Source organism: Theobroma cacao, chromosome 7 (assembly GCF_000208745.1).
Source record: "Theobroma cacao cultivar B97-61/B2 chromosome 7, Criollo_cocoa_genome_V2, whole genome shotgun sequence".
Lineage (NCBI taxonomy): Eukaryota > Viridiplantae > Streptophyta > Magnoliopsida > Malvales > Malvaceae > Theobroma > Theobroma cacao.
In genome coordinates, this window is record NC_030856.1 from 12,008,236 (window position 1) to 12,020,675 (window position 12,440).

The window sequence follows — 12,440 nt, forward strand, 5'->3', positions numbered from 1 at the left end:
TCAGAATAGATTGTAGATAACTGATATCGGCGAGGATTACAGTTGAACTTGCCACATCCAAAGACTGTAGGTTCATTTCTTTTGATACTTTTGGTCATTCGTGGGCCCACGTGTCACTGTAAATTAAATTCTATACTTTGGTTATCTGTATTACGGTATGTAAGAATTTATTTTGCTTTTACGCTATAAAAATTATTTATGCAGTGTTCTTAAAATATCGTTTTATGTGAAAATTGAATATTTTATTGAATATTTTTATTTTATTATAACAGTCATAATTCCATTTTAAAACGAATGTTTAGACATCCAAAATTATTTTTGATTAAGAAATATGTGTTTTCCACTTACATACTATATTTTTAGATGATTTTGAGATTTTTGGGATAAATGACAAAAATACCCCTGTGAGACGAAAATTATTATTTTATTTGTTTAAGTTGGAAACAGTTTAAAATCTTTTAAAATGTGGTATTTGGAAACAGTTACCCACAGGGGAAATGAGAAGCTGATATTAAAGCCTTGCGGGGTTTCGGTTGACATTCCGGGTAATGAATGTCAATCGAGACGTCGCGGCGGTTGTCACGGGCTCGATGGGAGTTCCGGATCGTGACATAGGTTGTACCGAATCTTGGTGGAAATTGAAGAGATATAAAATAACTTAGGACTTTTGTACCCAAATTATGAAAAATACAAAATTCCAATGACTTGAAGACTAATCATATCTTAATCAGTACTTCCTTTAATACATTTCCCTTTTCTCTTCCTTTCTTTTTCTTCTCTAGGACTTGAGCTAATTTCCTAGTCTTTCACAGCTTCTCTCAATGCATGATTTGACTCTGATGTGCTTTGTTCATCCATGTTGCATTGGATTCTTAGCTATAGAGATAGTAAAACCCTTGATTAAATCTAGCAGAGCTTGGCAGGAAATACCAGTAGTTTAAGGAAGGAATAAGGTTATTTTTAAAGGTAAAAACATGGTTGTTTGCACTTTAACAATTCAGTGTTAGTGAAAAACATACTTGTACATTATGCTATGGGTTGTTTCATGTTTGTAAGGCTTAAACATCTATGTTAGTGTCATTTTATTATATTTCCTTGTAAGGCTTATTAAAGAAATTTAATATGTCTTTTTGCAAGGCTATAAGCACTTCAATGGCTTCAGGAGACAAGCTTAGCAAAAAGGATGGTTCAACATCAACAGATGGTTTTATCTACAAAAGCATGATATGTTCACTACTTTATTTAATAGCCACAAGACTTGATTTAATGTATGCTACATGTTTACTATCTAGGTTTATGCAAGCTCTTACTGTTCTGCATTTCACTACTTCTAGGAAAATTCTTAGGTATGTCAAAGGCATTACTGACTTTGGCTTAAGGTATGTAAAACATATCATCTTAAGGGACTTGTAACCATCTGTATTTTTTGAAAAGTTTCTTGAAAATATCATGCAAATTGCAAGATTCAATGCAGCTACACCCCTTGTTTTTATTGGTATCAATTACCCTTTTTAGGTAGTGAAAATGCGATCCTACCTTAAGGCCTTTGATTTGTGGGATGTCATAGAGTGTCACGACCCGGTACTCCCCTCGAGCCTGTGACAATCGCTGTGGTATCCCGCTAGACACTTATTACCCGAAATGCCGATCGGGATCCCGTAAGGCTTAATATCAGTATCTCATTTCTCCTGTGAGTAACTGTTGCCGAATATCATGTTCTAAAAGATTTTAAGTTGTTTCCAACTTAAAACAAATAAAATAATAATTTTGTCTCACAGGGGTATTTTGGTCATTTTTCTCAAAAATTTCGAAATCGGCTAAAATGTAATATACGAGTACAAAACACATAATTCATATTCAAAAATGAGTTTAAAAGTCTAAAATCTTTATTTAAAATGAAATTGTGATTATGTGGATATAATAAAAAAATAAAAGAAATATTAAGTAAAATATTCTATTTTCTTATAAAATAATATTTTTAGAATTATACGTAAATAATTTTTGTAGCGTAAAAGCTAAATAAATTCATACATACTGTAATACAGTAAGCCAGAGTATTTAATTTAATTTACAATAACAAGTGGGCCCCCGAATAAACAAAAGTAAAGAGGACTATGAACCTACAGTTTGGAGGATGCAAATCCAATGGTAGTCCTCGATGATATCAGCTATCAACACACTATCCTGAGCCTGAAATGGGTGGAAAGAAGAGTGGTGAGATTATATAATCCCAGTGAGTAAACAAACAAACATCATTCAAAATATCTAAAGTCGAGTAAAAGGAGACTATCAAAACATTTCATCTAAATATGTTTTTCATAACATAAATATTCATTTCATTTAAATAGTCAACATGGCTTATGAATATTTTAAAAGCTTGACTCCTGCCAAAATCATTCTCGGGGATACCTTGGTCAAGGCATCTAATCGAGTTCGCCAAGGCTGTTAAAAATTTCGTATACATGTAAATATATTTTTAGTTTGAAAAACACAGCCGTTCCTTGGCGTTAGCGGAGTTCATCATCACGAGGTGGTTCAGCATGACGTGAACTCTAACCATACCTCAGGAGATACCTTACGTACCTCTTCGACCGAGGTACATATATATATCTGGATTTTGTGCCCCTCTAATAGGCTAGTCCACAGAATCCACCCACTGCAGCAAGCTAAACCCACCATACAATAAAATTTTGACAGCATGACAGGGCTAATATAATACTACCTAGCCTGTAAGGGTAAAATAGAACAATTCGTACAGTTCACAAAAACCACAACCCAGCCAGTCATGCCAACACATTAACATAAGCCATCAATTCACATCATAAATTTACAACATATTAGGGGTCTCCAATTACTCGATTTTCGAAACCATCATTCAGTTTCAAAACAGTTTATAAAATCTTTTTATTTCAACTCATTTTTTTCATAAAACCCAAAATTAGCCATTTAACTCATTTTTCATAAAATTTCACTAAAACCGAATTAAAATATACTTTAAATAATTAAAATGATGATAAGGTTACTCACAATGTCTAGAGTGTGGATTTTCGAAGTACTCAGACTACTGATCCTCGGGTGTAATTTCCTTGCCTTAATCGGAGGACTCACCACCTTAACACAGTACAAAATCGAGAAACTTACTTCATTGGTACTAAATTGAAATTAAACTAATTTAGACTACTAATGCATGATATGGAATGCAAAATGCACGAGTAACCATCTAAATTCGATATTGGCCTAATTCGTCTTATCAATCGATTAATTGGCCAACGCGCCCAATTTAGCTCCAAATTGCTCCATTTCTTTTCCAATACCTTAATTCACCAAACTCAAGTCAAATAACCTAAAATTTGGCAAAACTATCTTCACTTTTCTTCTTAGAATTTTCAATCAATAATGGTGCATTAACACCGTGATTTTTCCTACTACTTTTTCACACCATAATTCATCATTTTCTAACCAATTCTCTTAAAATAAAAATCAAATTCATCCTCACTCAATACAAGGTAGGCTCGGCCATTGATGGGTGATGGGGAAAATGAATTCTTTTCTTGTTGTTTTGTTTCTAGACATGGCAAACTAACTAAAAACACTAACATAACTTAAAATCAAATCAATCCAACATCATTCTCTCTCCATACCCATTCGGCCAGCAATGAATTCACCATGAAAACATGTAATTTAACTATGAAAAATAAGGAGAAATGCTTTAGGAAAATAGATTTCAAGTTTAAATTAAGAAATCCTACCTTTTTCACTTGTTTTCCTTGATTTTTCACACTTTTTCTCTTGAAATTCTCCACCTAGGGTTTGTTCTTTCTTTGTTTCCCTCTTCTCCTTGCTTGGCCGAATATTTGGAGAGAAATGAGAGGTTTATAGGCTGATTTTTAATGTAATTTAATAACAAATCCAAACTTGCCAAGTGTCACCATTTCATTGGTCCATTTTTAAACTTAACAATTAAGCAATCTCTCTCCACCACTTAAATTTTCTCAATTATCCATGATAATATTGGGTAAAATCCATATGCTGGACAAGTGTTTGGGTGGTGAAAAATTACCATTTTGCCACATGGGTGGCAAAATTACCATTTTACCCCTATGCTCTGAAAAATACCAAGATTACGATTTTTCACTTCTCAACCTCAAATCATACTCCAATAAGTCAAATATGATCAAAATCTTTCAAAAAAAATTCCCATATTATCCTCGAGTGGTAAAATTACCATTTTACCCTTAGATAGTGAAGTTTTCAGTTTGACTCCAAATTGATCCTTAAACTCCGAATCACCATATTAAATCATTCTGGAACTTTAAAATTCTCAATTTCATCCCAAAATCTCTATTTGATCTAGTTCGATGTTTAAATCAACTTTGTTGTACCTCTAAATACAATACCGACTTTTGTAAATTTTTCGGGACTCTCCTAGCATGCAAACATGCTATCCATCACATGTATGTCATGACAAGTATTTTGTAAGGTCTGGCTTTACATAGAGACTAGGGAAATACCAGTTCAAAGGCATGCGAATTCAATTATGGTTCAGATTAAACAACACTTAAAGGAGTTTGCAAAGCGATACAAAGCCTTGATATGCTTGCAATCAATTGTGTTAGAAGCCATACGTTCTATTTGTCTTTCATAGTTGTTATTTGGTAGAAAAGCAATGCTCGATTACCATGCTTTCTATTGCTTACCTTTCTTTCCTTGATTATGGTTTTTATGCAAAATATTAGGAGTTTGTTGGTCTTCGTAATTTGTATCAAGTATATAAGCTTTAATGAAATGAGAATCTAATGAGCTCTTTTGGAAATACTGTGTGAAAAGCTATTTTCTTTCTTCTCTCATCACTTCTCTATAATATCTTGTTCATCATTCTTGGAAAATTTCTCTTTAAATAGTCAACATGCTTAACTTCTCATCTTCTTCTCTAGATTAGCTTATCTTAAATACCTTACTTTTTTTATTAATGATATAAAACAGACATGAAAAAAAAAACTACCTAATTTGTCAAAAATATGGAATGATATTTTATTTTATTTTTCTTCACTAATAAACCCAATAGTCATAATTGCAATTATAAAAGATGGAATGATATTTTATTTTATTTATTTAACTAAGAATAATATTTTTTTTAAAGTATTCGATGTAATTCGTCTTATTATGTGAGAAGGTGCATCTTATGTGCATTTTGTTGAATTTGCACATTTTATGTACAATTTGTTTAATTTGTGCATTTTAAGTGAATTTGGCTTAATAGTTCTATATCATTTGAATTTTGCTTAATTCATGAATCTTTTTTAACACATATTTTAGGCACATAAGTGATGGTGGAGAGAGAATTTTCAAAAATGAGAGGAGACCAAAGTTTGAAGGGTTTAGAAAGTAGCTTAGAAGAGAAAATTTTTAAAGTGAAAAGATTGGTTTACCCTTTTTATTTTTGTAAAAATGATGTCAAGAATTGATACTATCGCCAACTTGGCCACCCCTACTCCTACCACTTCCTTTGGCCACCCTTGTTCTTGCCACCTTGTCTACCTGTGTGTCACAACCCGAAACTCCTCATCGGGCCCGTAACAACCGCCGCGAGGCCTCGACAGACATTTTTCACCCCGAATGTCGATCGAAATCCCAAAAGGCTTAGCATCAACTTTCGCATCTCCCTGGTGAGCAACAGTTATTAAATCTTGCATTTCAAAAAAATCATAAGTCATTTTCAAATAAAAATAATAAAATATTATTTTTTTGGCTCACAAGGGCATTTTCGTAATTTTTTGTCAAAAATCTCAAAACTTGCAAAAAATGTAGTAGGTAAGCAAAAATATATATATATATATATTTAATGATTTAAAAACAAATTAAGTATCTAAAACATTCATTTGAAAGCAAATTGTTGACAACTAGTACTATTCAAAAATAATAAATAAAATATTTTATTTTCTCATAAAATAAATTTTTATAGAAATATTCGTAAATAATTTTTTCGTACATGAAAGTAAAGTAAAAATTGTATGAATAGAAATACAGATAACCAAAATATAAGTTTTGATCTGCAATGACATGTGAGCCCCAATTGACTAAGAGGATGTAAGACTGTGAACTCTTACTTTCTATAATGCAGTTCCGAGCTTAGTTCTCGCCCTACTCGACTATCTACAAACTGTCCTGAGCCTGAAAAATGTATAAGAAGAAGGGGTGAGATTTTATAATCCTAGTGAGTAAACCGATACCATCTAAAGTATCTAAAGCCGAGTAAATGGAGACAATTAAAATAAGTCATCATACTGTAATTTCATTACCTTTCAGTTCATTTCAACCAAATAAAATCAATCCATATAAATCGAGTAATCAACTTGGCTTATGAATTTCTTAAAACTTTGGCTCGTGCCAAAACTCATACTCAGTGATACCTTGCGCAGGGCATCCAACCGAGTCCGCCAAGGCTGTTAAAATTTCATATACACTTAAAATATATTTTTAGTTTGAGAAAAATACAGCCGTTCCTTGGCGTTGGCTGAGTTCCCCTTCACGTGGTGGTTTGGCGTGAAGTGAACCCTAAGCTTTACCCCAGGAGATACCCTACGCGCCTCTCCGTTCGAGGTAATAATATAATGGAGTTTACCGTGCCCCTCTAATAGGCTGGTCCACGGAACCCCCTCTGCAGTGAATAATTAATATATAATCCACCAATCAATAAAATTCATTCTAGCATGACATGGCAATTTATCGCAACCTAGCCTCTCAAGGCTGAATACACAGTACAAATAATTCTAACACCAAAATCAGTTTAGCCATTCATGCTCATTTATTGTCATAAGCCATTCAATTTAAAACCATAAATTTACAACACAAGCAGGCAGTCTCCAATTACTCTATTTTCAAAACCAATATTCGATTTTTCAGAAAATTTATAAAATCATTTTATAAAATCACAATTTCTCTTAAAACATAGCAATTTACCATTTAAACCCATTTTTCATAAAATCACACAATTGTATAAAACTACTCTAGATAATTAAGACGATAATAAGTTTACTCACAGTATTAGGAGTAGAAATACTCCTATCTTCCGCCCTCGGGTGCAGTCTCTTACCCGAAACAATTGACTCACCACCTATCCATAATCCATGACACAAAATTCAATAAATTGTGTCAATTTATCATAAATTATTTCAGGCTCTTATCCATGCGTATGCACTAGATAGGATTTGAAATGTCTAGACAATCGCTTAATTGCGGTGTCCGACCTAACTCGCCTATACACGGTGTAAATTCCTAAAATCCCCAATTCGACTCCAATTCCATCCATTTCAATTTCAATTATCCAATTATATCCACAATACCTCAATGACTGTGAATTTGGTCCAATTTATCAGTCCGGACTATAAATTACGCTTTTACCCCTAGTGGGTAAAAATTTCAATTTATTGCACCGAAAATTCCCATTTAATTTCCAACCTCATAATTCATCATTTTTCCACCCAATTCTCTTAAAATAAAGTCAACCTCATCCTCACATACCATTGGCTAGATTCGGCCTAGGGAAATTCATGGAGAAGATAAATATTTTTCTTGTTGTTTTACTCATAAACATGCTAAACTAACACTAAACACTAACATAGCTCAAAATCAAATTTATCTAACAACTTTCTCTCTCTAAACCCATATGACCAGAATTGAAATCATCCTCAAATCACATGATTCAACCATGGAAAATGATGGGAAATGCATGGGAAAGGTAAAGCACAAGATAAATTTAAGAAATGTTACATTTTTTCACTTGATTTTTGAATTTCCACCTATTTTCCCTTTAAATTTCTTGGCTAGGGTTTTATTTTCTCCTTTCTCTCTCTTGTTTCTTGCTTGGCCGAATGTTGAAGAAGAAGAATGGGTTATGGGCTGATTTTTTTATGCCTTTTTTATTGTTTAATGAATAATATTATTTTATTCATATTTTGAATATTTTATTAATTCAATTTTTTTTTCTAGCCATCCACTTGTCCTACTTTCTTCCTTTTTTTTCACCATGCATTCCCTTTGACTTATCCAAGTCTTAAGTGAAATTTTCAGATTTTTTCAAAGTTTTGGTGGAGCAAATTTTTTCAAAATTACCCTTTTACCCCTGAACGTTTTAAAAATTACATTTTTGCCCCAAAATTTGAAAATTTGCCATAATGCATAATTTTCACTCCTCATACTCATTTCACACTCCAAATAATTAAATTTGATCAAAATCCTTTCAAAAATTAAATTTTTGATTTCGGATGGTAAAATTACCATTTTACCCTTTTACTCCAAATTATACCGAAATTAAAATTTTTCACTTCTAAACCTCAAATCTTACTCCAATAAGTCAAATGGGGCCAAAAATCTTTTCTAAGAATTCCCATTTTGTCGCCAAGTGGCAAATGACCATTTTGCCCCTAACCGATCAAATTTTCGGATTGATTCCAAATCGGACCTCAAACTCTGAATTACCATATTAAACCATTCTGGGACTTTAAAATTCTTAATTTCATCATGAATTCTCTATTTGACCTAGTTCGAGGTTTAACTCAACTTTATTGTACCTCTAGGTACAATACCGACTTTTGTAAATTTTTCGAGACTCTCTTAGTATGTAAACATGCTATCCATCACATGTATGTCATGACAAATATTTTATAGAGTCGGGCTTGTCATCTTCTCCCCCACTTGGATCAACCATATGATCCTTCTTCTTGACTGATTTCGATATCCGGCTAAATATTAATATTTTAATATTATTTCATTAATAAAATATTATTTTATTCTAAAAATTTTATCTTGTCTCCTTTGGTACTCGAAATACCTTATTATGCCTAACTTTCGAAATATTTTATCCTAAACTACTCCTTTCATCTTTTATCACTTTTAAACATTTTAATTGACCTCAATTTGCATTCGATCAACTTTATTTATCACCATATCAAAGTATGGGGTATTTCACTATGTATCTACCATTTAGACATTCCTGTCCTTACCATGATAAATCTTAGAAATTCGAGTGTGGTTTTGAGTTCGAGTCGAAATCTAGATCCAATTGGCTTCACTGCTTAAAACTTCTTCAATCAAGGGGCCTAGTGAGTTTGAGCAAGAATTAATAGAGTTGAAACAGGCCAAGAAAACTCTTAGTGAAGAGGGAAGTAGTTATGTTGCTTTTGTTGAGGATGTGAAGATATTGGGAAAAGATGTAAACAAAAAACTCTTCCAGCATCTATTTAGTGAAAAGGATGAAATTGCCTATTCGAAGGTATGTTGGACTATTTTTCAAAGAAAGGGTTACTCTGACAATTCACTATATGATTTTGTTAAGATACTTGATTCACACTGGTGTTAGCAAAATTCAGTCAGTGCCAAGCCAACTATAAGGATCACTTATATGTCACCAATTTAATTAACATGGGGGATGAGTAAGTTAGAATACTTTTTTGGGACTACAAATGAAGCTAGGTCTTCATAATAGGCTTTCCAGCTTTGTTTATTACCTACTTTAACCAAATCTACGCAAAAACAAAAGATATGCTTCTCCAAGGAAACAAGCCCAAGAAACTTGAAGTTTGTATTATTTTCATATTAAACAAACAATACTTCTCCTCTCTGTTTAAATATGATGTTTGTGAGATAATCAATTTCTCCATATATGTTTTCATTTTTCTAGAATTAGCTTTGGCATAAGATACTGTTTAGTTAAGATTTTTCATGCTAATTTATTTTGTCTTTGATTTGGGAGTCAAATAGTGGGATTATGCCATTGTTCTTCAGGGAAAAAAAGAAAACAGATTGCTGAAATGACACCTTGACCCAAGCTCAAGCTTGACAATCCCTAACAAGCCAAATACTAAAAGAATTAATGAAGCTTAAGCTTAAGCAAAAGCCACCGTTTGTAGGTGTATTAAATATAATGAAGCTAGATCCGATTAATCAACTTAGCTTAGCTTGATTGTAGCTACCAAATGTACTATCACATCTTAATGAAACAGCACATAGAATTATCATAAAACCAAAAATGGGGGAAAGAGGTTATCAAGAGTCGAAATTATAATGTTAAAGTAGCCTTAAGCTTAGGAGTGGATAGTGTGGGAGATGGCTATGCATACTGTGATCCTTCCTTTGTAGATATTTGGGTTTCTAGTGCGATTTCTTCTTTCACAGTTATCATTAAGGAGTAAAACTTGGATGGAATTGATATGCGAGCACATTCAGGCTGATCCTCACTCTTTTGCTAAGTGCATTAGTCACCTTATAACAACCCTTAAGAAAAATGGAGTAATCTCATTTACTTCCATAACTCTATTTGATGATGATGATGTTCAAAGCCATTACAAGGCCTCGTGGAAGAGCTATGGTAACCTTATAGACTATGTCAACTTCCAATTTTAAGCCTATGATCTAGGAACAAAAATTTCTCAGTTTATGAATTACTTCAACACCCAATGCTTTAACTATAATGGTGGTAAGATTATAGTGAGCCTTATAAATGATGGGAGCAGTGGCTTGTGACCATAAAACGACTTCTTTGCTACCTTTAATAATCTCAAGAGTCGGAACAAACTCCATGGTATCTTTGTTTGGTCTGCAAATGACTATAAGAAAAATGGTTTCCTCTATGAGAAGCAATCACAAGCTCTACTTGCAATTTCCCACTAGTATTTTTGTGTTCTCTATCCATTCTAAACCTTGTATACTTTTTATGAAAGCAACAAATATGAATTAGACCCTAGGGGATGCATTATACAAGTTACTTGTCACAACTCGGAACTCCCCATCGAGCCCGTGACAACCGTTGCGAAGCCTCGACAAACATTCTTCACCCCGAATGTCGATCGAAACCTCGCAAGGCTCTCATATCAGCTTTCGCACTTCCCCGGTGAGCAATAGTTATCAAATAATCAAAATACGAAGGATTACAAATCATTTCCAAATCATAATGTCACGACCCGGAACCTCCCTCAAGCCCATGACAATCGCCGCGACGTCCCGATTGACACTCATTATCCGGAATGCCAACCGGAACCCCGCAAGGCTTACATATCAGTTTTTTTTTCCTTTCTTGTGAGCAATCATTGTTAAATATCGAGTTTTTAGAGAATATACACTATTTTAGATCAAAAACAATCAAAATAAAATTTTCGCCACACAGGGGTATTTTGGTCATTTTTTTCTCAAAAATTTCAAAACTGGCTAAAACGTAATATACAAGTACAAAATACATAATTCATATTCAAAATGAGTTTAAAAGTCTAAAATCTTCATTTAAAACAAAATTACAGTTATTTGAATATAATAAGAAAATAAAAGAAATATTAAGGAAAATATTCTATTTTCTTATAAAACAATATTTATAGAGTTATACGTGAATAATTTTTATAGCGTAAAAGCTAAATAAATTTATACATACTGAAACACAGTAAGCCAAAATATTTAATTTAATTTACAATAACAAGAAGGCCCCCGAATAAACAAAAGTAAAGAGGACTGTGAACCTCCGGTTTGGAAAATGCAGATCCAATGGTAGTCCTCGATGAGATCAGCTATCTACAGTCTATACTGAACCTGAAATGGGTGGAAAGGAGGGTGGTGAGATTATAAAATCCCAATGAGTAAACAGACATTACCATAAATATCTAAAGGCGAGTAAAATGGAGGCAAGTTTAAACAACAAATTTCAACCCATTTTATAATGTTTCCAATTTATTTCTTAAACCATAAAATATTTGTAATTTACCAAAACAGTTGTTAAGGCTTATGTCTTTTATTAAAACAAGGCTCAAGCCAAAACTAATCCTCCAGGATACCTTGGCCGAGGCATCCAACCGAGTCCGCCAAGGGTGTTAAAATATTCACACGTGAAACACATTTTTATTTTTAAAACCAACCGTTTCTTGGCGTTGACCGAGTTACACATTCACATGGGGGTTCGACGTGAAGTGAGCTCTAATACTACCCCGGAAGTTACCCTCCTCGCCTCTACAATCGGAGTAACTATATAACTGGGTTTACCGTGCCCCTCTAATAGGCAGTCCACGGAAACCCATCACTGCAGTGACTAACCCACCAATTTTAATAAAATTTCGACTATATAACGTGACTTTTATTTATTTATCCAGCCTGCGTAGTAAAAACAACTTACATAAATTTCCCAATGCATTCACAAAATATAGCCACATATACTCATTTCTCATAAGTCATTCCTAAAAAAATATATATTTTTCAAGTAATTTGCAGCCTCCAATTACTCAATTTCATAATCAATACAATATATTTTTATTTGTCACATTTATTCCTAAAACATCAAAAATCCCGTTTTAATCTCGTTCTTATTTCATAAAATACATAAAGGGCATTTAAAAATAAACTCTAGATAATTTACAATAATAATAAGTTTACTCACCGTTTGTACAAACTAAAAGCTTTCTAAG

At 33.0% G+C, this 12,440-nt stretch overlaps 2 long non-coding RNA genes and 1 pseudogene across 2 annotated transcripts; 1 reads left to right on the forward strand and 2 right to left on the reverse strand.

The window, feature by feature from the left end:
- LOC108662894 lies at positions 2,159–3,787 on the reverse strand. The gene is made up of 3 exons (XR_001928750.1): positions 3,750–3,787; positions 3,028–3,111; positions 2,159–2,190 (listed from the first exon to the last, which is right to left on the reverse strand). It is a non-coding gene; the product is annotated as an uncharacterized LOC108662894 (long non-coding RNA).
- Positions 6,112–7,163, reverse strand: LOC108662893. The gene is made up of 2 exons (XR_001928749.1): positions 7,041–7,163; positions 6,112–6,171 (listed from the first exon to the last, which is right to left on the reverse strand). It is a non-coding gene; the product is annotated as an uncharacterized LOC108662893 (long non-coding RNA).
- LOC108662784 lies at positions 9,872–10,668 on the forward strand (annotated as a pseudogene).